Here is a 23,869-nt window from a genome sequence, read left to right on the forward strand (position 1 = left end):
AGTTGAGATGGTGGCTGCTCTCCACCGTGACGTTTAATGCTATTAGGCTCTTTCCTTTACCGGACCTGTTGTATAGAAAATCAAATTTAGGCTTAGTTATTTGTTGGTGATTCTTTGAACTGTGGCCATAGACACATAGGGCAGGGATAATAAGCATCCTATATCGTCATGTGTGTGTGGGAGGATGAATGAGGTGCCACGGAGCTGAAGGGGTGACTCCTAATCTCTGATCAGAATTCCAACCTGGCTTTATGTAATTTTTTTTCTTTCTTTTTTTTCCTGCTGTTGAGTGCACAGAAACTTTCATGGTTAGTGCTGAGGATAGAGGGGGAAGTGGTGTCCTTAGCAGGAAAGGTTTGGGGTAGAGAACTAGAGATTCAGAGTGCGTGTTACATGATATAAACGTGTCCACGGTGGATTCAGTCTTAATAAAGGGACACCTTCATTATGTCAGTGACCTTTTCATGAATTGAAAGGAAGAGTTGAGTTCAGTCTGAGAAGGTGGTGGGTTAGGATGAGAAGGAAGTGGCAAGCTGCAGAAGAGCCATCAGCCTGGGGAAACACTTCTAGCCTGGACAGTCTGAACATTTGGATAAATCTTCATAATGTGCCTGAAGAAAACCCTCTGAGCAGAGAGGAGAGGAAAACAAGGGAACTGTTGTCCTGCTAGGAAGAATCATAGAGAGTACAGCGCTCTCTCTCTCTCTCTCTCTCTCTCTCTCTCTCTCTCTCTCTCTCTCTCTCTCTCTCTCTGTGTGTGTGTGTGTGTGTGTGTGTGTGTGTGTGTGTGTTATACTGAGCAAGCTCAGGAAAGAGCCACCGACTACAGAGTATAGATGGATCCCTTGACTAAAACCCGCATATTTCCTGAGGTCCAGAGGACATTGCTCTGATAGTAACTGCTTTAGGGAGTAAACCATCCCCCACTCTACATCTTCACTGTGCCGAGTTTGGTGGTACCTCACCAACACGACCCCACTGTGTTTAGTTTTCATAATAAACACATTGAAGAGAGGCTTCAAATGCTGTTAAGAGTCCACAGGAAAATAATTCTTGCCTCAGAGAAGGTCTCAAGCCAGGAACTAACTTAGCCCAGACATGGAGTATCCTGCCTTCAAGAGCTCAAGCCCACTGGGTTGGTTCTGTAAGGCAGAAATCCAATGGAGAATGACTTTATGTTGGCAGCGAGCAAGCTAAGTCCAGTTCTGTTTGGAAGCTTGCCTTTGAGTTCAAATCAATAGTTACTTCTGCATCCAATCTCTGTGTCTAATCAACTCAAGTCTGAAGACAGTTATTGGACTTACCATAGTACACACTGACCTACAACCTAAGAAAAGGCCGAGTATTGAAAGTTGTAGCTAGGTGTAAGATAGCTCAGCGGATAAAGGTGCTTGCTGTCAGGGCTGACAACCCGAGTTCAATCCCTGTAACCCACGTGATGCAAGGAGAGACCTGACTCACGTTGTCTTCTGACCTCCGCAGTGTGGAATTATTAGCCACTTGCCCCAATAAAAAGAAATAAGTGAATGCATGCAAAAGACTTTTCATAAAACAGAAATTGTAGGTGTTTGTCAGATACCAGATGTTTTATCTCATCTTCTCCGAAGACCCGGACTACTGACTTTAAGCCTCATGACCAATACCATGTTAAGTTATCTTCAACAGACAAGGTACAGTGATCAAGAAAAAAAAAAAAAAAAAAGGTTCTAACTCAACATTAATGCTGATGCTGGTCACAGACTTTAGCCATCAGGGCTAGCGTCATCAGCCAGTACCGGCTCTGACTGACTAGTGCCTGCATGTTTATGAATGAGTTCCATCTTTAGGTATTCATTCTCATAACCGCTTTCTGTGGTTATTGAGGTAAACCTTGTTTTATACAATGAAGCAGTCCCTGTACAGTGTTTTGCATGTGGGTTGGTATTGCATGTTGCTCAGTCATTGGGTAGTGTTTGTGTTTTACTCAGTCATTGGGTAGTGTGTCAGTGTTGATATTGCATGTTACTGAGTCGTTCGGTAGTGTATCAGTAAGGTCATCTGGGCCTGGAGTTTTCCCTGTGGGAATGTCAATGTCCTACATTATCAGGTTCAACATGCTTTAAAATATGAGTAGATTCCATTTCTTCCTGTCACTTCCAGTAATTCGTCTTCCAAGGAATGTATCTCTTTCATATAAACTGGGGTTTCTTGGTATAAAGTGTAAGCCAGTTTATATTTTGTCATTATTATCTGTTTTCCATTTCCATTTAGGGACCATCATCTTTTTTCTTTTCTGACAATGATAATTTTTGTCTTTTCTCCATTTTTGTTTTTTTTTTAATCAAGCCCATGACCGTTCCCAACATGATCTTAGAGCTAGTATTTGTCTGCCCTGTACCAGCTTTTTTATGCTTATCTCTGCCCATGGGGCTGTCTAAGATGGGGGTGTTGGGGGTTGGGGGACCTGTACTGCAGTTTGAGACTCTATGTTAGATGGATCTGAGAAAAGCGTAAGTGGGGGAAACTTTGCTTTGGCTCCAAGTGCCACACGTGTCAGTTCATGGTCACCTTGCCTTGGTGCACCTCGGTCTGTGATAAGAGCATCATGGAAGAAGTCATGGAGCAAAGCTCTTACCATTTTGTGGTCCTGAGGCTGACAGAGGCATGCAGAAAGAAGTCCAGAGAGTGTAAGACCCCAGGGGCATCCCTAGTGACGTAAAGTTTTTAGCATGCTTCCAAATAACACCATCAAGACTTCAACAATGAATCTGTGGCAGACATTTCGTGTTCCAACCATAATACTCTTCCTGCCCAAGTCATCTTTTCCTTTTCTGTGTGTACAGATCTTCATTCACGTGTGAATCCTTTCTGGCTTTATCTCGGTGTCACTTAGTCTACCATGGCCCGTTTTACAGTCGATATCCTTTGACACCTGCTACATGCAGGGCCCAAACTGACACAGAAGTCTACTGTGTCTTACTGAGTGTGGCCACCCCAGCGTCCTTATGATTAGCATTTACACACTATAGCGTAGTCTACACTTTGACTTCCAGTGTGGTGCCTGTGTCTTTATAGTCACAGTGTGTTTCTTGCAGACAGCGTCTGTGTGCAGCTGTAGTCTCCCATCTTGCTGTATTCCCTGTTTCTCCCGGCTGTTTTCTCTTCGCACTTCACCCCTTTTCTTCTGGCCTTCTTTTGGATTACTTGAGAAAATGCATTATTCTGTTTTATCTTGTCTCTCATGATACATCTCTTTGTTCAGTACTTTTAGACTTTACACTGCTGGATTCCATCTCTCAGTATCATTTCATGTACAGAGAAGCACCTGATGGTTTTGTGATATCACCTCCTCCAGCCTGAACATCTGCTTTCTTTTTTTTTTTTTTTTCTTTCGCCTAGACAGAGTTTCTCTGTGTAGTTTTTGGTGCCTGTCCTGGATCTCACTCTGTAGACCAGGCTGGCCTCGAACTCACAGAGATCTGCCAGGCTCTGCCTCCCAAGAGTGCTGGGATTAAAGGTGTGTGCCACCACCGCCCAGCAGCATCTGCCTTCTTCTGTTGTCCATACATCGCACTGACCACATCCACCACACACCATATAATGCATCATCGTTATTTTTGTTTTAATAATCAACCATACTTTAAAGAGGTAAAAAGCAAGGAAACAATTCCTTTCTGTGTTTGCACATACCTGCCACCCCATAGCTTTGATTCTCTGGTGGAATTCCAAGTTTTCAATGAGAATCATTTTTTCACTTCTGGAGAAACTCTAACACTTTTTGAAGTGCAGATTGGCCACCTGTGTACATCTAAGACTTCATTTATCCAGTCTTTATTTTTGAAGACTGATTCCAGTGGCCTGGATGTAGAATTAGAGGCTGAGTGTTTTTGTTTTTGTTATTTCCTTTTAGCCCTTTTGAGATGTCCTTCATCTGCCTTTTGCTGGCACTTCTTCTGATGGAACTTTCTGTCCCTTATGTCCCTCTTTGCTTTATCTGTACGAGGTCTGTCTGTCTACTCTGCTGCTTCTTGTATTTGTTCTCTATCTTTTTTCAACAAGGGTCCCGTGACACACTGGACTGTGTTTTCTTTGTGTTGTCTTTTCTTGGAGTTCATTGAGTTTCTTCAAGCTGTGATTTATAATTTTCAACAGATTTAGGGAGGTTGGGAATTTTACCACTATATTTTAAAATCGGTTTCCTGTCCCCAGGTCCTATCTAGCACATCAGTAGTAGGTCTGTTAGATTGTCCCTTGTCCCAGGGGTCACTGGGAAGTCCTTCAATTTTTCCAATCTCCCCTTCCCCTACTTTGTCTGTTATAGTTTTGATGTTTTTTTGTATTGTCTAGTCTTTAAATTTATTAGACTCTTATTTTGTGGTTAATTAATGGAATGATAAGTCCATTGACTATCTTCTTCATTTTAGACATGCTTTTCATCTCCAGAGAGCCTCAAGCTTTCCTGTCTTCCATTTGCCCCTCATGTGTTTCCTTTTAGAATTTTTAGTAATCTGAGCGTGTTTACACTTGAGCTTTCATTGACTGGCATGTGAGGTCTTACATCCTGCTGTGTCTGAATTCCTGAGCCTCTTCTCTTCTTTCCCTGCCTGGGAGTTATGGGATTGAATGCTGGACTTGTTTTCTTCTTGTTACTGTTTAGAGTAAGATAAGTGAAGGTTTGGTTGTATTTCCATTCAGATGTCGAGGGCGGAACTGGAGTAGCCTTGAAGAGGAGAGCACGCTCAAGGAAGTAGACTTCTGAGGTCATGACCTAAAGGCCTGGGCTCTCCAACAAAGACTTTCTATTCCAACTGGACAAGACTCACATGTCGGCCAGCCGAGGGAGCTCAGGGGATTGTTTAATGTATAGAAACTCGTTTGTTTTTTGTCAGATTCCATGAAGTCGACCCTGAACATTGTGACTTGATAGTCAGCTGCAAACCCAGTGAAATGCCATAGGGATTTCTTGAGCTCTTTGTCTGCCTAACTCCTTCCTGTCTGACACTTGGGCTTTTTTTCTTCAAGATTATTTCTGCCTGGACCTTCCAGAATGCTGTTCTGTGTCCCCCTCGCTGGAGGAGACCACGGTATTCTTAAGTCTGTCCCAGGACTGCAGTTGGAGCTTCCTACCAGACAGAAAGAAAGCTGGACTTAACTTTCAGAAGGACTCACAAATGCACTTGTTCCCTCCTCTCTTGGATCCCAGCCTGTACTTCCTTTGTCTAATGTCTGTAAACAGTTTCTCAGAGTTAATCTAGTTTCCTAGTTGTTTATAGTTAAAAGGCCGATCTAGTCCAGTTTATGAGGACATCGTGAGTGTCTCCTAGACATTAAGGCACCCCTCGAGTCTCTCAACAGAAGAGTCCTGGCGATCACTGTGTGCAGGATCAGCTTGCACTGAGGCTGGACCCAAGACTGTGGTGGCGCATCCTAGACAGGTAGGGGTTATGACAGTTGGGAGGTAAGGGGTGATCTGGGACTCCCATTCTTTCTGAGACCCTTCCCAAGCCCTCTGTCATGTGTTAGCTATGTGGGTCAGGGACAGCTTGTGTGTTCAAACTCTTCTGGGTGTAAGAAGGAGCCTCCTGTTTCGTGCATGGGCTTAGATACCCTCCTGCATTCAAATGTTGGTGGCACTTCCTTTGTGTTTTTTTCTTCTGTATCTGAGCTGTCCGTTGAGTATTTCTAAAGGCACTCTGTTCAGGGGTTTGCGTTTATAATTTACTTGATTATCACCCTGACCTAACAAGGTGGATACTAGTATCTCTGTGACTGCTTTCACCCATGAAGAAAGCACAGTTCAGAGAGACTGAGAGATTTACCCCAGATAGTACAACTGGAAGTGATACAGCCTGGATTTGAACTTACGCCACTTCTCGAAGCCTTGGGCTTGGCATTCTGTTTTTGAGACAAAGTCTTCTGTGTCCCAGGCCAGCCTCTGCTTCACAGCATAGCTGAGGGTGATTGTGAACCTCTGGTGCCCTGAAGTCTGCCTCCCTAGTGCAGTTGGTTACAGATGTGGACCACTAGGACTCATTTTGTATGGTGCTGAGGATAGAACCCAGGGCTTCCTAACTCCTAGGAAGCATTCTACCAACTGAGCTCCATCCCTAGCCCCTGTGCATGACAGACTTGACATCAGGCAATAGTCCCTCCCTTATCACATGCTCCCTTTGTCCTACGGTAACTTCTGTCTGCTTCGTAACTGTTTGAATCAGTTGAGAATAGGAAGGTTGTTCTTACAAACCTGTGTCTTCCGAGCCCAGCAGAGACTCCCCAAGGCAAGTTAGAATGGTGAAAAAGAGAGGAGATACCTTCACTTTTTTTACTCACCTTAAAAAGGAAATAGCCCTAAGCTCTTGGAGTTAATGTAATTAATTAATGTAAATAATGTAATGTAATTAAATAATGTAATATAATGATATAATCAAAGCTACTTCTCTGTCAAGAAGATTAACCCATCAGTGCGACTTGGTTTTACCTGCTTTCCTCCCTACAGAGGTTAGTAACTGGAGTCAGCCAATAGGAACGTTACTCACAACAAGGCATCAGATGAGAACAAGGGAAAGCATCTATTTATTTTTATTGTGTTGTGAAGCGGACATACCTCATATCTGCAAACTGGCAGACACTGTGTCCTATGTATATTTGTTCCTTTTGTCAAACATATAAATTCTCTTCTCTTACTAGACAGACTTTATATATTTATTTTGTCGAAAACATTGAATAACAGCAACGTTCGATGTTCAGCAGTTATTGATAAACTGTGTTAAAGTAAGTCATGACAAAATTAGGGTTAACCAGAGCCCCGACCGGTTCTTTAAAGTTATCTTTTTATTTGCTTATCAAATGTGGTATGGGTCTTGATGAAGTTTGTCAGAACAGGGACAGTAAAGCGTCTCTACAGCAGCTAACTGGCCACATGTCAGCATCCCTGGGTGACTGTGTGTCAGCATCCCCCGGGAGGGTGCCAAGGGCACCTCCAAGTGCCGTCAACCTCACTTCCCCCACTCAGGCTGAAATTGTACCTGTTCCGGAAGGCAGGGTTGGTGCTGCATTTGATAACCTCCTGCAGCTGAATTCACAAGCTCTTTGCACACTGGCATTTGTCAGGCCAGAGGCTAAATGTAAGGGGAGAAAGCCAGAAGCTGTTAAGAATCCATTTCAGAGCTCCTCAGAATCTGTAATTATTCAATTAAAAAAAATGCCTCCAGCGTTTGCAGCTCCAGTAAGAGGAGAAGTAGGAGGAGGGAAATGGGGGGAGTTCTTCCATCTCTGAAACTTTGAGCTCAGAGAAACATGAGGAGAGTAGGTCCTTGTCAGCCGCAACTCGTTGTTTTGGTGCTGAGGATACAACCCCATCACCTCACACCTGTGGCAGGCGCTCGTCCTTGCACTGGGTTGAATCTCTGGCTCCAGTCAACTCTGGGTTTATCTCACCACCCTCTGTTCTTTGGAGATGTATTGACCTAAATCTGTGGAACATTTAGGTGTGAGATACAAGAGATTCTTCTTATTTGGGAACTAAATTGATGTCATTCAGCGTTTCAGTTATACATATTCATTTTCCATTATTACTGCTTACAAGGACATCTCTAGTGGGATAGGTCTCATCATGTTTAAAAGTGAGAGCCTGGAGAATACAGGGGGAAAGAAGTGAGACAGAGAGCGTTCTCTTTCTGAAGAAAAGCAAGAGATCTCCTGAAAAGTAGGAGAGCACTGTGTTCATACGGTCTCCTGTGAACAGATCTGATCTCTTGGCAATGACATTAAATGGGCAAATACCTAATAAAGTCACTTTCTTCCTGACACGTGGATCCATGAACAACCATCAAGGAACATGTCTGCTGTCTTTGGCAGCCTGAACTAGATTCAGGCAGTCAAGAAAAAGCCTACACTGGTATTGTTTCATGTTCTCTCTTCTCCCCCAGTATGCTTGTATCAAACATTAGTAAGTGGATCATAAAAGACACAAGGGAACTCAAATCATTATTCTTCAAGTCAGGGTAATGCTCTTAAAAAAAAAAAATTAGTGAGCCCCACTGCCACCCTCCCCAGGGTATAAAGGGCAGCAGAGAACAAGCTGTGGGGTTTAACAGAGGCAGGTGTGGGAAACATACCCCACTCTAAGGTAAAGTTTTCTTCAGTGAGTTAACTCATACCGCCCATTGCACCTAAGAGGTTCCTCTGTACATTCGTCACTTGACTCAACAGTCCTGAAAATGGATGGATCTGGAAACTAATGATAAGCGAGATGACTCCGACTTAGAAAGACCAAGGCTGTGTGTTGTCCTTCAGATGCAGATCCTCGTCTGTGCTCTGTGTATGGGTACACATAATGTGTGTACATGTGGATAAAGCCTTAAAAAAAAAAGCTAGGAAGACAGCCAAGACAGGGCGCTAGTAGGTGATGGAGAAAAGATGGGAGGGGGCACAAGGACCCATGGGACACAAAAGGGGAAAAGAGATGGGGGTGGGCTATAAGGGAGGATCGAGGAACGGGGGAGAGCTGTGGTGGAACAAGAATCGCTAAAATACACTGTTCAAAATCACAATGATAGCAAAACCTTACGCTAGTTTAAATAATGAAAATGAAAATGAATATGCAGTTCTGATTTTCAAGAGCTTTTTATCTCATTTCCTCTGGATGTTCATGGAAGAGGCCGTGTGCATTCACTAACCCAGTGGATGCATGCCAGGTATCCCTTGTCCCAGACACTTGAGATCTACTCTAAGATTTTAGAGCTCATTTTTTTTTTTTTTTTTAAGGCTTTGGAACATTTGCACATCTCTGATCTCAAAATCTGAAACTGGAAATCCAGACTCGAAGGGTACTCAAAAAGTTTCAAATTTTGGAGCCTTTCCAATGAGGGGTGTTCAGGTTGCTGCCAGCCTGGATTCACACTAGACTGGCTGTCATAGAACACTGTGCCTAGTTTTGCCAGAACTTAGGCATTCATCCTTTCATTTGCTTAACAGTTATGTGTTTACTATTCGCTGACATGTATTGTATGTTAGCATGTGCCAAGAGCAGCTGTTGGCACCGGAAATATTAAGCCAGATAGCATGTGACTTTCCTACCTCTCCTTAGACCTTCATGCTCATGGGGCAGTCGCATAGTATGTAAACAAAAATACATTTTTTAATTAAAATATTTTTTTCCTGTGCTGGGGATTGAACTCAAGTCCCAGAGCTCTTGGAGTTCACCAGCTAGCCATAACTCCAGCCTATAATACTTGAGAGGAAATATGTTAGCTTTTAAAAACTAACTACTGCTGTCTGATAAGTGTGTAACAATAGCCAGGAAGTTAAATATTGTGCTGCAATTACAGTATGATTGTGTGTGTGTGTGTGTGTGTGTGTGTGTGTGTGTGTGTGTGTGCACATAGAGCCTTGTGCATGCCAAGCCTAGTTTTCCACTGATCTGACCTTCATATAACCCTAAGCATGGCGTCTTTTACGTTCATTGTTTGCAACTCTCACAGTGGGTCTGCAAAGTACACGTTATCAGTGCCATTTATTCAGATGAAAAAAACTGAGGTCCACAGGAGACTGAATTTTGTCAAGCTCCTAGGACCCACCAGTGGTAAAGCCCTCGGCAGTCAAACCCTTACCTTCTGACCATAAGTCACGGTTTGTGTCTGCATTACAGCTCGACACATATTGGATTAATCAGCCACAAATTCTTTCCTTTCCGCATTTCACATTAAAAGTCTGAAGAATAGAAACCCTCTGTATCACAAGAGATCCACTTTTTTGCCTCAGACTCTTATGGTACTCTTCATGGAGCCCTGCGTCTACTTAGGGAAAACGTGTTTCTAGGTCTCGGTCTTCACACACCGCCAAGCTTTTCCAAATCAGCCTCCCGACTGCTGATTGCGCTTCCAAAGTAAGTCTTCCTTGGGGAAATGGATGGAAGTTTGAGCTGAGACACAAACAGGAAGGCGGCGAGGCGACGGTTGTCCGGCAGGGAGCACCTCTTTAAACAGCTGAAGTGCAGAGGGAAGCCGTTGTCCACATGGCCCAGGAACGCCGCTGCCCTTTGTTCCTTGGCCACAGGGCCCAGCCCTGCTTGTCCTGTCGGAGGACAGGGGGAAGCGCTTAGTGGTGTGAGGTGGAGAAGGCTGGCTGGAGATGGCTTCCCTGCCTCCAGGCCGTGAGGGCACACCATGGCAAAGCTGTTCTGTGTCTCTCTCTTCACAGCGTTGTCCCTGAGACTTTTGCCCTGCTGGTCGGTAAGTCTCCAGATGCTCCCTACAAGGGCAAAGCAGGCTATGGGCTCCTTTCTGAGGCCACATCTCTCCCTCATTTAAAAGAAGGGAGCAAAACTGTCTGCAAGAGCTGCTTGTGGTGTCTAGTTTTCAGTGGATGCTTTGGTGGCGCTGATGGTAATCCTCTTGGGCGTTTATAGGTACATCATGTGATGATAGTACATTGTGATCTTTTTAACCCTTTAAAGCAGGTTGTTTCTTGTGATGTTATAAATGTGAGTTTCTAAGACTTGGTATAGAAAGAAGCAAAGTAATATTACTAAAGTAAAAGACTGGTTTTAAGATGTCTTAATACATGCCTTTCGAATGAATGGTTTAAAGGCTCTTGGTTCTGGTTCCTAGTTTGAGGTGAGTGGCTTGAAATAATCTAATCTCATTGTTCCAGGTAGTTGTCTAATTTTAGTAACATTTACTGAAGTAGGCTCTCACTCCAGCCACTGTTCCACCCTTGAGTGGAATCACTTTCATCTCTAGTCAGGGTAACAAGACTTTCCAGCTTGCTTTGAGTTCTGGGACAAAAGACACCACCAGCCAGGAGTGGCCTTTGCTCTGGTCCCACAGAAGATGGGTGAATAGGGCCTTCATTCTGTGCTGCCCCGTAGGACAGACTTCTGCCCCAGGGTTTGTGGTTGGCGTTTGGACAATCTACATCTGTTCATGGCCTCTGCCCTTCCCCTGGCCTCTGCCTCGCTGCCTGTGCGCGGACTGCTCCAGATGAATTAGCACCCATGTTTAGTGTGTTCTGAAACCCAGACCTAATGAGCTTAATTGCAGGGGCTTTCCATCCAGAAACACAAATGACAGTTCTTACGCTTCTATAGTGTTGACTAACCTCTCCTCCTGTTTGGTTTTCCCACTGCAGCCGTCTGTCCCCCCCTCCCTCTGTCCTGTCTGTGTTTTATGCAGGAGGGCACAGGAGTAGGGAAGCAGGAGGGTTGAGTATTCGAATTTTATTTCCTTTAAATTATATTTGAATCCTCGGATTATTATGGTTTTTTTTTAAACTTCAATATACTATCTTCTTCATATTTTAAAGGTTGCATCCATAGTTGTTTTGTTTTAAGATTGTTCTAACTAGCATTTTGTAAGCTAAAAGTAAAGACCACTTGGACCCTGTGGCACCTTCTCTTCAGAGTCTCCTAGAGCCTGATAGGAAGCCGGCCTCGGTGAAATGTTGCTCGTCTGTGGAATGCATGGAGGGGAGGGTACATTACATGGGTGGGACGTTAAGATTTGTATCTGGGATGTCAGTCATAAACAAAAGCGACTACCAACTAGAGGCCCAGAATACCGTAAACATTTCCATCCTGGTACCTAGGATGGAATATTCGCTTGACTCTCTCATCTTTTAAAATAATGACTAAACCCTTGCTCTGACGGCCATCACCAAACACAGCCCTTCTTTGCATCTTTAAGTGATGATGTATTTGTTTCCAATGTTACATTCCATGGTTTCTTTCTGATGACTGGACTTCCGTATATCACCAGTGCCCTCACACCACTACCTTCAGACAGGTATCTGCCTTCTACAGACAAACTTTGTAAAAGCCCCTGCTTTTACTCTAAGCCGAAGGGTCGATTGACTAGCAACTGAGCTAATCAAAAGCAAAATATGACTCATGTTTACATTTGGAAACAATCTAATGTTAAGATTTCGGAAACAAAGGGCTTTATTTTTATGATCTTAGAGAGAAGAGTTGGGGTGGGAGGGGACAGGGCACCTGTCAGCCACCTAAGCAAGGGGGATCTTTTACAGATAAGGGACTCCGAAGACAGTGGCCCAGTAACAGTGGGGCTTATTTGCCTGAATTAAAAAAATAAATAAAATCACCTACAAGATGAGCTAAAAGGAATCAATAGCTCTCGACAGTAAGGAGAGTGACTAAGTCAGTTTTTACTGGAAGGCTGTGGTTTGGGCTGCTTGCAGGACTGCAGTTTATGCCTGCTTCAAACCTGGAGGTAGCTCAGCCGTCTTAAACACAGACCCCTGCCTGGAAATCTCCCAGAAGGTGAGGGTGAGAACGGTTTAGCCTGGAAGTGCAGGGTTGTGACAGTGTGGGCGCAGAGCTGAAGCCGCGGTGCTCAGAGCTCTGTGATTTGTTGGTGCTTGGGGAGAAGACCAGTCGGAGATGGAGGACTGTCTCAGAACAATGGTCCCAGTGCTTATCTAAACAGAAGGCCGGAGAGGCTGAGAAACCGAGGTGTTTCCTAGGAACACAAAAGCCTGGAGAGTACTCAAGGGAAAGAAAAAAGCACCACTCTGGAGAGGAATGTTTGGTGATGTACGAGTTGATTAGATGGGCACTCATTGTTGATGACTTCAGTGCAAATAAATGATAGGCTTGCCAAACTCATTTACCAAACAAATTTTGAGGAGCGAGTGAGCAAACCTGGGCCCATGGGCTGGGAAGATTAGCATGAGCCCCCTCTACTTGCCAGATGTGTTTAAGTGAACACAGTCCTTTTACGTGCTCATGGCAAAATTGGGGCCCGACAGGTAGGTGTATTTCCTCCTTGGCTCTATCCAGATCACAGCAGTGTAGACTTTCCAAGAACCTAAGCTTCAAGAAACAAACAAACAAATAAATGGTGATTTGGGTCATAGTTCCATGGTTTGCTCACCAGGAAGGCTGTTGAGCATGTTACAGTGGTTTTGTTCACCATGGTGGTATGTGACTCTCGGAGTCCCAGGTGAGTGGACAGCGCAGATGTCTTGGCCCTGGTTCCCTTCTGCTCCTTTGTGGGCAGAACTCCTTCCAAGCCTCATTCTTATCACCTTGTGAAGGAAAGCTGGGGCTGTAGCAGAACTATGGAAGTTCCCAAACTCCCAAATCTGCGGCAATGTGGAGAGAACCCACAGTGACCGGAGACTAGTCCCGGCAGAGGCTCTCTAGCAAGTACGGTGGAAATGGGTGCCCATCTCTGGGTGTGCCTGTGTGTTTATGTATTTATCCATCATTTATTTATTTCAGTGTTCTCTTTCTTTTATACATTCTTTCTCTCCCTTCTCTTTCTCTCTCCCTTTCTCCTCTCTTCTCCTCCCCTTTCTCCCCTTCCCTTTTTTGAGTAGCGTCTTGCCATGTAGCCCAAGCTGGCCTAGTAATCCTCCTGCTTCATCCTCCAAATGCTGGGGTCACAGGCTACACCGCTCTGCCTGGCCTAGACCTTCTTTTATAGTAGTAAATGGAAGATATGCCACACAGTCTTTCATTTCAAAGTTTGCCACCATGAGTAATTCAGTAGGGATGAGTCTGCGTGTATGCACTATGAAAAAAACATCATGGGCTTTGTCCTATGACTCCTCTCTGCAAGCTTCTCTTAAAAAAAAAAGCCCTTTTAGGTTATTTTGTGGCTATTTCATACCAATAAGAACTTCTGATTTATTCAAAACTTCATTCAAGTCCACAGAACAGAAACAAGCAGAATCAGCATTAGGCAAACCCATGGTAGACTGTTTTAAGAAATGGGGTAACTTCCCAAGCACTAGAGGTGTCCAAAATGTCAGAATGTTTTGGAAATATGTGAGGGGGTATGGTAATGGTAGGGGTCGGTTTTAGATGCTATCATGAGAAGGGAAATTTGAGACAGAAAACTTGGTTCGAGGTGTTTTGTGGGTGATTTTATTTTGCTTTGTTTGCTTTATTTCATCTTGTTAGATTTTGCTAGTGGTCCAGGCTTGCTTGGAGCTTAAGATACTTGGAATGCCCAGGTCAGGCATGCATCGCCCTGCCCAGCAGTAGGTATGGGGTTTACAAACTTGGCTCTGGGCAGTGCTAACTCGGGGAGTGAAGAGCGTAGGCTAGGAAGAGGAGAATCTGAGAGGCCTCTGGACTCCTCCCAGGGTTCCAGCAAAGCCTTTGTTATGGTCTCTGCTGTAACGCCATGCTCCTTTCCAGATTGCTATTTGAAAATAAATAAATAAACCCACTAAAGTAAACACGTCCTGAGCAAACATCCATCACTGCCAGCACACTGTGGGCTCTGGGTGCCAGAGAGTTCTTGGCTCCTTTCCACTTCTGATCCCCAAGAATCAATTCATTTGGGGGCCGGTTGTTACTAGACCCCTCTAGATGCACAGGGGAAGTGCCACGGGCATTTTAATCTTTGTACATACTCCTGGCAAAGGCTTACAGGTGAGGAACCTGAGTGGTTAAAGGGTCTGGCTCAAATTCGTATGAATTCCAGCACCAGATCCAGGAGAACCGGAGTCTGATTCTGGGTCCTGGGTTCCTTTCCCCACACCAAACTGAATGGATGATGCAGTGTGTTCCTCTGTGTTCTGCTGTGTAGAAGTAGGAAAACTTGGAGGCTGTGGTGATCACAGCTGCGAGACTTTCAATTATCCGCTGAGGCTGCTTTCCTGCATTAACGAGGCTCCTGTGGGCTCATTTCCAGTTCTCATTTTTCAATGCTGTGGAACCCGGGGCTTCCTGCGTGCAGGAAGCTAGCAAGTGTGCTGCTACTGAGCCACATCCAAGCCCTAGTCTATTTGTTCATTATTTCATTTTGTATTTTGAGGCAGGGTCTGACTGTGTGGCCCATAGTGATCTTCAACTTAATTGAAAGACACGGAAGTCCATGTTTCATTCTTTTTTCTGCACTGCTCTCCCGAAGGGCAAGATGATGTCTATCATGTCTGTGGGGGTAGGTGTACGTGCTGTGAGAGAAGCCAGCAAAGGGATTACAGTTCCGAGCAGTAATAAACTACCGAGAACTGTCTGTCCTGAACCCCTGAGTGGATTCTCTGAGCATTTTCACTAATCTGCTTACGATTCTACTGTTTACTGAAGACTTGCCCCTCTGACTGCTACTTGACCTCATTGGGTTTATCTGCTGATCCCTCCATCGGCGTCCAGCCCACATTCCACCCTCTTCTCCCTAGCCAAGGCATGCATCCTCTGTGGATGTCCTGAAGACTGTGGTGCTGGGGTCTCTCGCTGTCTGTGGGCTCTCCTACTCTGCAAGGTGTCTTCCTCAGGACGTCCTAGGCTAGCCTGCTCACCTGCATAGGACTGACCTTCCTCCACTGTCCCTGTATCTTCTGCTTGGTCCTGCTCCTTAACACCTTCATGGATTGTTCTCCAAGACACTGGGTGCTTCCCTGGAGCGTCCAAATTTCTCTGGCATTTCCAACTTTTTTACAGGTCATCCTGGCTTTCCCAGTCTCCCTCTCACAGATGGTCTTTCCCTGAAGTCATCAGTCCTGTTGATATTCTCCCTTCAGTGGGGCTTCCCAAAGTGGAATTCTAGTTCTGCTAGAGTCAGACAGGTAGGTCCCCTGAGTGATACAGTCGACTACTAAGGCTACTTATCATCCATTTGCTTTACGGGTGTGACACGTGTGGCTTTGGGTTTCAGAGGAAAACACACAGAAGGCAGTTTGGTGGGCTGAAGCACAGTGCTTAGTGTTGTGAGGTCTAAGCTTAGAGAATTCACAGTCTGGAAGATCAGCCTGGAGGATGCCATGGGAGGAGCTGCAAGCAGAAAGGTGTATGAAGAAAAGCAACACAAAAGAAAGCCGCCAATTGTGAGGTGATGACTCTCTTTAGCGCTAGGAGGTCTCTGGACGTAGATGTTCCCCAGACCTTCATCTTCGTGATTTAAAGTGGATGTAAATAGCACACGTGCCTTAGCACGTGAGTTCTGTTTCTGGTGTCAATAAAGAGTGGGAATGGGCCTTTGTCAGTTGAGGAAGTGCTCCTAGGGTCTGGAGAGAGGAGTGGCTCCTTCATCAGTCATTTCTTTCTTTAGACGCCTCAGCTGTTCTTTGGAATTTCTTTTCTATAAAGTTGACATGCTATTTTTGTTGTTGTTGTTTTAAAAAATGATAAGTGATGCTGGTTACCATGTGGAAAGGTCATGAGCCACGACAAAACCCAGGATCCGAGCTTTATTGGGGGGTGAGGTGGGGATAAAAGGACCAGGCCTGAGTAAGAAGCATGTGCAGAGACCAGAGAGAGAGAAAGAGAGATTGTGGGGGAGGAGAGAGCAGAGGGGGAGAGAGTCTGTGTCCGGCTTTTTTAAGGATTCCTCTGCACATGCACAGGTAGGCTTATGGAGCTTCGTCATGCATGCGCTAATTGCATGACACCCCCCCCCCCCCAACTGCGCACAGTGTTCAATCACATAGCACACTGATGACACAAGACGTGAGACCCCTTGCTTAGCTGCTGAACTGCGCATGTGCGGTCATGCAGCTGGAGTGGCGACAGAATCCTAACAGTTGTTGTTTTCAAGTAAGTTACTGCAATAATAAAATTCTCGTGGATGGATAGCCAGCCCATTAATGAGCTCCAGGTTTCTTGTTAAGTGGCCTGTATGTTTCACTTCCTGTGTCTTAAACACCTGCAAGCCCCGTGATTGCATGGTGGTGCCTGCTTTCGGCAGGAAGAAGTCACTTGTATTGTTCATTCATAAGTAGATCTTTGGCAATCGTCACTGTATAAAAAGTAAAAATACTGCAAGTAGTCAGTGGGAAAATGTCCAAAGTGTGGCAGAACCCTGCTTCTGAATTGCAGTTTCTCCTTTATCTGATAATGTGTGTTTAGGCTGGAGGCAAACTTTCTTTGTTTTCATTTCTATAAAATCAACTACAGTAGTACCTACAGGATTTCTCAGGGGACAGTTGATGATATTCAACAGGTGTTCATCCATGACAGTGCACTAGAGAGGTTATAAGACAATTACCAAACACGAATGCACACTGGCTGTAGTCAGTTTCTCCCTTTTGTTATTTTCAGGACATAGGGAGTGATGGCTATCTGGAAATGTTTTATATTACTTTCCCGACTATAGTACAAGTCCTAGCTAGATGGTACTCTATGAGTAATAGCTCTCTCTCTCTCTCTCTCTCTCTCTCTCTCTCTCTCTCTCTCTCTCTCTCTCTCTGTGTGTGTGTGTGTGTGTGTGTGTGTGTGTGTGTATCCACTTGCATGTGTTCACGTGGAGATGTGGAGACCAGAGGTCACCCTAGGATGTCAAACCTTAGTTTCTGTCCTCCTTGTTTTTGGAGACAGTCTTTCATGGCCTGGATCTTGCCAGGTAGACCAGCTGGCCAGAGATCCATGTCTCCTCTTCCCCAAGGTCGGGATTACAAGGCTGTGTACCACAGTGCCTGTCCTTTTCACATGGTTCCTGGGGATGAGACTCAGCTTCTCAGGTTTGCAGAGCAAGCATATTACCAGCTGAGCTATCTTGTCCCCCTCTTGTAACTAAGGAATATTGAACTACCACAGAAGATTGCTCTGAGGGGTTTGGGAGACTGTACTCATGGATTTACAAGGCCTTATTATTATGTCTGCTAGTTTTTCACCAGATAAACAGGCCTTGTATCTTGTTTGTTTTCCAGAATTAAAATTTTTGGTATTTGACTCCCAGGTAGAGGCATGCCCCAGTTTCCTCGGCAGCCTCTTGATGATGTCTGTTCTCATTCTGGAATGTAGGTCATTCCCATTGCTTGCCAGTTGTAAGGAGAGCAAAAACATCTTCCTGTCCTGTTGTTTTTAATGTCTTCCTCATACCCATGACATCTGTTAGGTAATAGTTAAAATCAGTTTGTCAAGTCTTGCCCAGACTTCTGACAATTTTTTATTGCTTCAAAATTACTCTGGCTTATGTGTGTTATTCTAACAGCATTCTGCAGAAATCTGGCCGTCTTTGCTAATAATAATAATAATAATAATAATAATAATAATAATAATAATAATAATAAAATAACTCAAAAAGTCACTAACACTGACGCTCAGGGTCCTTAGCTTATGTAAAGAGATTCTTGGTCAATAGTAGAGTGCTTGCCTGGATTCAGTCCCCAGCATTGTAAATAGACATATATCTAGATGGATGGATGGATGGGTAGATGGATAGATAGACAGACAGACAGACAACTTCAGTATGACACTGGAGAGGAGCAATAAATAGAACGGAGCATGTTTTCTGTGCCCCACAGCAGGTAGTTGTATCGAGTGTGCATGGTTTAATGTCCCTCTTACCTCTCAGCCAGGGCCAAGGCCCTCCAGGGGTCCATGGACCTGTAAGCAGGGCTGAAGCTTGGTGAAGCTGCCAGGCCATCCCAGCACTGTGTCACAGATCAGGTAAGACCATGGACCAAGTCCAGACTGCTGACCAAAATTAGTGAGTCCTATTCGAAAGCCGGATCACCAAGACTGCTGCCTCTGGATAGAATCAGACCTTAGCCAAAGAGTCACTTTTAATATTGAAGCAGTTCAGGCTGAGAAAAATCAATCAGTCTTGTAACGCACATGAATTTCACAGTCACAGACTATGACTTTATTTTTTTTTTGTGGCATAATTTATATTCTGGTTCCAAACCCCCATTCAGGCAGATGGTGGAAGAATTTAATGTAGTCTCAGCCGTAGCCCATCAGTCCTATCCAACTGAGCGTTTTTGACATTACTTCTGGATAAAACTCAGGAATATTAGCAATTTCACCGGCCATGCCCTCCTCTCTTCCCCATTGTTGCTAGGGTGGTCTGGGCTTCTCCATCTCCTGACTGACCTCTCTGAGTCCTGACCTAGTGGGATTGGATGCAGTGTCCTTGGGATAGAAATGGGGTGTGTGGCCCAAACTTGGCTTCTGCCTGGTTCTCAGTTCCGAGCCTCGCCCTCCCTCCTTCCCTCCCTCTCATCAACCCTTTAGGCACTGAGTAGAACCGTGGGCCACCTGCTTAGCCCAAGCTGCCCCTCTACCCATTCTTCTAGCTCCCTGTCACATGACATGTCATGTGTCACTGAGGTCACAACCCCTCATCATGAAAAAGGGAAGCAGCCAGCAAGCGTCTTCCCAGATTTCTCTGAGCTCTCTGGGGTCCGAGGACCCCAGGTCTCAGCTGGATACATGCTCTAATTTTTCCTCTCCAGATCGTTTTTCCTTCTCAGATTTGGGGGAGGAAAGGATATCAAAACTTGCTCTCCTGATCCAAATCTCTTCTCAACACTGTTTTCATCTTGCATTTCAGCTGTGGGAGACCAGGGCCCACATTTATTTCTACCCCAGGGACTCTTGAGAGAGGGATAAGAGCATTAAGTAGAAGTATAGAGGGAAACGAAACAGGTTGAAACCCGGGATAGCCTCGGGTGGGCCTGGATCCCACAGTCAACTACAGCTAATAATTTAGATGTGGATTCTTTGCTGATTATTGATTGATTGATTGTTTCATTTATTTATTTATTTGTTTATTTATCTATTTAATGTTTTACTCTCAACAGTTCTTCCTGAGGCAAAAGGTGAGCCACCCATTTCCCATCTCTTAGAATTGGGGTTTAGCAACCCCCATGAAGGGTGAATTCACATTTGTCCTGTCCCTAATATGACTCATCAGCTCTGAGAGTTTCTCACTTCTCAAAATTCTCGGTATCTTAAAAACCTTCCCCAGGATTCCTGGATCTCCCTGGGAAGTGGAAATAGAAGAGATCTAGTGAGTGGACTGTGAGCCAGTGGACATGAGCGATCAGGTTGGGGGGTGGGGGGCAGAAGGGGAGAGAACTGGAAGAGACCTCTGGAAAGAGGGCATTTTGGGGGCAGGTAAAACCTGGCGTAAGGAAATCTCCCAGGAATCTACAAGGATAACCCCAGTTAAGACTCCCAGCAATAGCGGATATGTAGCCTGAACTGGCCATCTCCTGTGACCAGGCAAGGCTTCAAGTGGAGGGATTTGGACACCAGCCCAGCCACAGAACCTTCGACCTACAGTCTATCCTGCCTGTGGGATGTGCCTAGCCTAATTGTCATCAGAGAGGCTTCATGTGGTAACTGGTGGAAACAGATGCAGAGACCCACAGCCAAACATTAGGCAGAGCTAGAGGAATCCTGCAGAAGAAGGGGAGAGAGGATTGTAGGAGCCAGAGGGGTCAAGGACACCACAGGAAAACCCTCAGAATCAACTAACCTGGGCTCACAGGAGCTCACAGAGACTGAACCGACAACCAGGGAGCCTGCACGGGTCTGACCTAGGCCCTCTGCATGTATGTTAACAGTTGTGTAGCTTGGTGTTCTTATGGGACTCTTAGCAACAGGAACAGGGACTGTCCCTGACTTTTTACTGGCTTTTGGGACCCTGCTCCTCATACTGAATGCCTTGCCCAGCCTTACTGCATGGGAGGTGCTTAGTCTTACCACAACTTGATATGCCGTGTTTTGTTGATACTCATGGGAGACCTGCCCTTTCCTAAACAGAAAAGGAGCAGGAATGGATTGGGGGGGGGGGCGGGGGCGGCAGTGAGAGCCGAATGGGGGAGGAGACTGGAAGAAGAGGAGGGAGGGGAACTTGTGCCTGGGATGTGGATAAAAGAAAGAAAGAAAAAGAGAGAGGGAGAGAGAGAGAGAGAGAGAGAGAGAATGTGTGAGCCTGCCTTCTTGAGCTCAGCAAGGCCTCTGGGCAGGGCTCTCCTTCAATGGCTGGGGAAGGTGCATTAGTTTTTAGCCATGAAATAGTGGTGACTTTTAAATAATGTGATTAAAAAAGCAAACATGTGGTTTCCTTTCCTCTATTACTTTTACTGTTGTTTTCCTTGAGATGGGATCTCACCATGTTGCCCTTGCTGACTTCAAATTCCCAAGCTCAAGTGATCTTACCTCATGAGTGGCTAGGACTACAGGTGTGCACCGCCTTCCATGTTCTGTGTTCAATGTATTCCTAAGAACTTTTGACTAGAGAATCGGTAAGGGATTCCTTTCGATTGTGTGTATGTGGGGGGAGGGGGCGGGGAATGTGTGTATTCATGCAAGCAGATGCCACTGGCCAATGGGACCTACAAATTCTCCATCCTTTCATTCAGGTACCTGATGTTGAAAATCCTTGGAAAATATGGTCCTATACTAAATGCATGCACACTTTTTGTCTTACCATTTCCCTCCCCGCAAACAATACAGTTTAACAGCTATTCACACTGCACTAACATTGTAGTAGGCAGTAGTTATAACCCAAAGATGATTTAAAGTATGCACAGAATCTATGGCAATACTGTGTCATTTAGTATGGAGGCCTTGAGCATCATAGTTTTCATATCCACAGAAAGTCCTGGAACCAGCCACCTTCATGGTATGTGTGTACTAATTATACATATTTACATGCATCTAATATTTAATTAAATGTGTATATATGCAGAATTTATACACATATAATTTTAGTATATGTGTATATATTCGTTAGATATGTAGGAATACTGGCATTTTATTCATTTTTCATCCCTGTGACCAAAGGCCTGAGAAACACCACTTAAAGACAAACAGATTTATTCTGGAAGTTTCAAAGGTCCCAGACTGTCATTGGCTGATTTGATTGCTATGGGACTGTGGTAAGGGATAGTATCAAGGTGGAGGAGTATGTGACAGAGAGGAGGCTGTCATGATAGTCAGTAAGCAAAGTGGCAAGACAGGGTTTGGGGACAAAGTTTACCTTCCAGAGACACCTTTCCCCACCCAGTGACTGACCCACTTCCTAAGAGCCCATTCAGGTCTGAACTAGTGAATTGATTATTCCATTGACGAGGTGATAGCCCTTTGGATCCAGCTAACTTCTGGGTGTGGCAAGTGGGTGTGACAGGGGATGAGCCTTTGGGAGGGCACATCTCCAAACCATACTTCTCTGACAGGTTTCTGGGTTAGGAGCTGTCTGCTTAGCCATAATGCTTGCTGCCTGTGTGTCCCTTGGGTCACCCTATCTTGAAGCTTCACCTGGGATTGCAACTACATTTTTTTTTTTTTTTTTTTTTTTTTTTTTTTTGGTTTTTCGAGACAGGGTTTCTCTGTGTAGCTTTGCGCCTTTCCTGGAACTCACTTGGTAGCCCAGGCTGGCCTCGAACTCACAGAGATCCGCCTGGCTCTGCCTCCCGAGTGCTGGGATTAAAGGCGTGTGCCACCACCGCCCGGCTGCAACTACATTCTTAAACAAACAAACAAACAAACCAACAAACCCTAGAGGCTTCCACACGAAGTGCCTCTGACTGCAGAGTGACCCCTGGTTTCCTGGACTGTCTCAGGCAAACCTGCCAGTCCTGTTTCTCCAGAAGACCCAAGGGAGGCCAGTGTGTTACCTCCTGGTGCCTGGTGACTGATGGCTTCCCAGCAAGTCCTTTATGCCTTTGCCTGAGGCACTCCATGTGTTCTTTTATCTCTAGAGCTGACCTTTACTCACCAAGCCCCTGGGGGGTCCTGACATCCTAAAGACTGCCTGCCCAAATGGACATAGGCTGGGACCCTTTCCTCATGCTGCCCTTTGAACCAGTCCAGACCCTCTCTGGTCGAAAGATGTTGACCTTTAACCCCAGGAAATAATAAATTGCTCAGTGAGTCTGAAGTTCCTCTGTTGGCAGCTCCCTTTGTTCCCCCTCCCCCACTGCCGCTCTGGTTTCTAGTTGGGTGGAAGGGTCTAGTGTAGGCAGAGGCCTCCTCCCAAGATGCCCGTCACCATTGCTTGTCCATGACTGGGTCCTACTGCTCCTGTTCCAGCCTAAAGTTTCTGCTGCTCATGTTAGCTGGTCCCTGTCGTCGTACCCTCCCCCCATCCCATCTCAGTTCTCCCCACCCCCCAGTTTTCAGTTTTATGATCTTTTTTTTTGACTTTCGTTCAGACCTATCACGTTTTCAAAATAGCCAAGTAAGCCTCCTAGGAAAGGCTTCTTCATTATCCTGCCTGAGTTTGCTATCTGCTTCCCCTCGGGCCTCAGGAAGCAGCCTTGCGGTATGTAGCTGGTGTGCCTGGACTGCCCAGCTCTCTGGGAGTGTTGTCAGAAATCTGGAGTCTGGTCCTCTCATGCCTTAGAATCTTGGCTCAGAGAGTGAGTGCATCAGGAGTCCCAGGTTGACACATCTTGATACCGGCCCCCTTCTGGGGATAAAACAACAGGACCTGGCGGGATGGAAGCTGCCCATTGGGATGTCAGGACTTTCATTTTGCGGGGACATGTGCTGAACTCTCTGTAGGTGTTAAAGATGCAAGAATAAAGGGACACATCCCTGCCCTTTACAGGGTGATGCCGAGTGCCACAGTCACTTTTGATACCCAAGGAGGTCCAGGCTAGTCAGAGATGGGAACAAAGGCCAGAGTTAGTGCTTGATGACTGTTGGACAGTCTCTCTCTAAGACTCCAATTTTAGTCACATTTGATAAGCTTAGGAAAAGCTTGAATCATGGTCCAGTATCTAAATGTTTTTCTAAGGTTGATTTGGACAAACAGTAGGGTCTTTACCAGGGTACTTAGCAGTCATGGGGTCAAAGCTGTATGTATGAAGGCAGCTGCAGTTAGTAAGTGCTGGCAGCAGCTAGAGCCTAGAGAAGCAAAGGGGTGAACACAATGCCTGCTTCCGTCCAAGGACACTCACAAGAAAAAATAAAAACAGCAACTGTTTTTGATATTGATTTCAATGCTTGCTAAATATTTTAAATCTCCTTTTAGAAGGGTGCTCATGTGGGTTCCTGATTAGCCTCTGTCTTTCATTACCTGCAAACAACACTCACGTTCAAGTCCCTGTGCCAGTCACATAAATAAATTACTCAGATTCCAAGTTCACCAAGCAGAGATGAAGGAAGGGTGATCTATGGCACTAAGATGTTTTGAAAGAAACGTCAGCATAGGACCATGAGTAACAAGCTGTATTCATTCAT

The 23,869-nt window shown here is 45.2% G+C and overlaps 1 protein-coding gene across 3 annotated transcripts in view; it reads left to right on the plus strand.

The window, feature by feature from the left end:
* The window catches only part of Arhgap28 (Rho GTPase activating protein 28), a 174,205-nt gene that overhangs the window by 50,691 nt on the left and 99,645 nt on the right, over positions 1 to 23,869 (plus strand). The window contains exon 1 of one of the 3 annotated variants that reach the window (XM_052750172.1): positions 10,051 to 10,211. The exons of the other annotated variants lie outside the window; for them this stretch is intronic. The gene's annotated coding sequence lies outside the window, so the exon portion shown is untranslated. Of the gene's footprint in view, positions 1 to 10,050; positions 10,212 to 23,869 lie in introns of those variants that run through there. 3 annotated transcript variants of the gene reach the window in all.

Source organism: Peromyscus californicus, unplaced genomic scaffold, assembly GCF_007827085.1.
Source record: "Peromyscus californicus insignis strain IS unplaced genomic scaffold, ASM782708v3 Scaffold_21__1_contigs__length_65335640, whole genome shotgun sequence".
Lineage (NCBI taxonomy): Eukaryota > Metazoa > Chordata > Mammalia > Rodentia > Cricetidae > Peromyscus > Peromyscus californicus.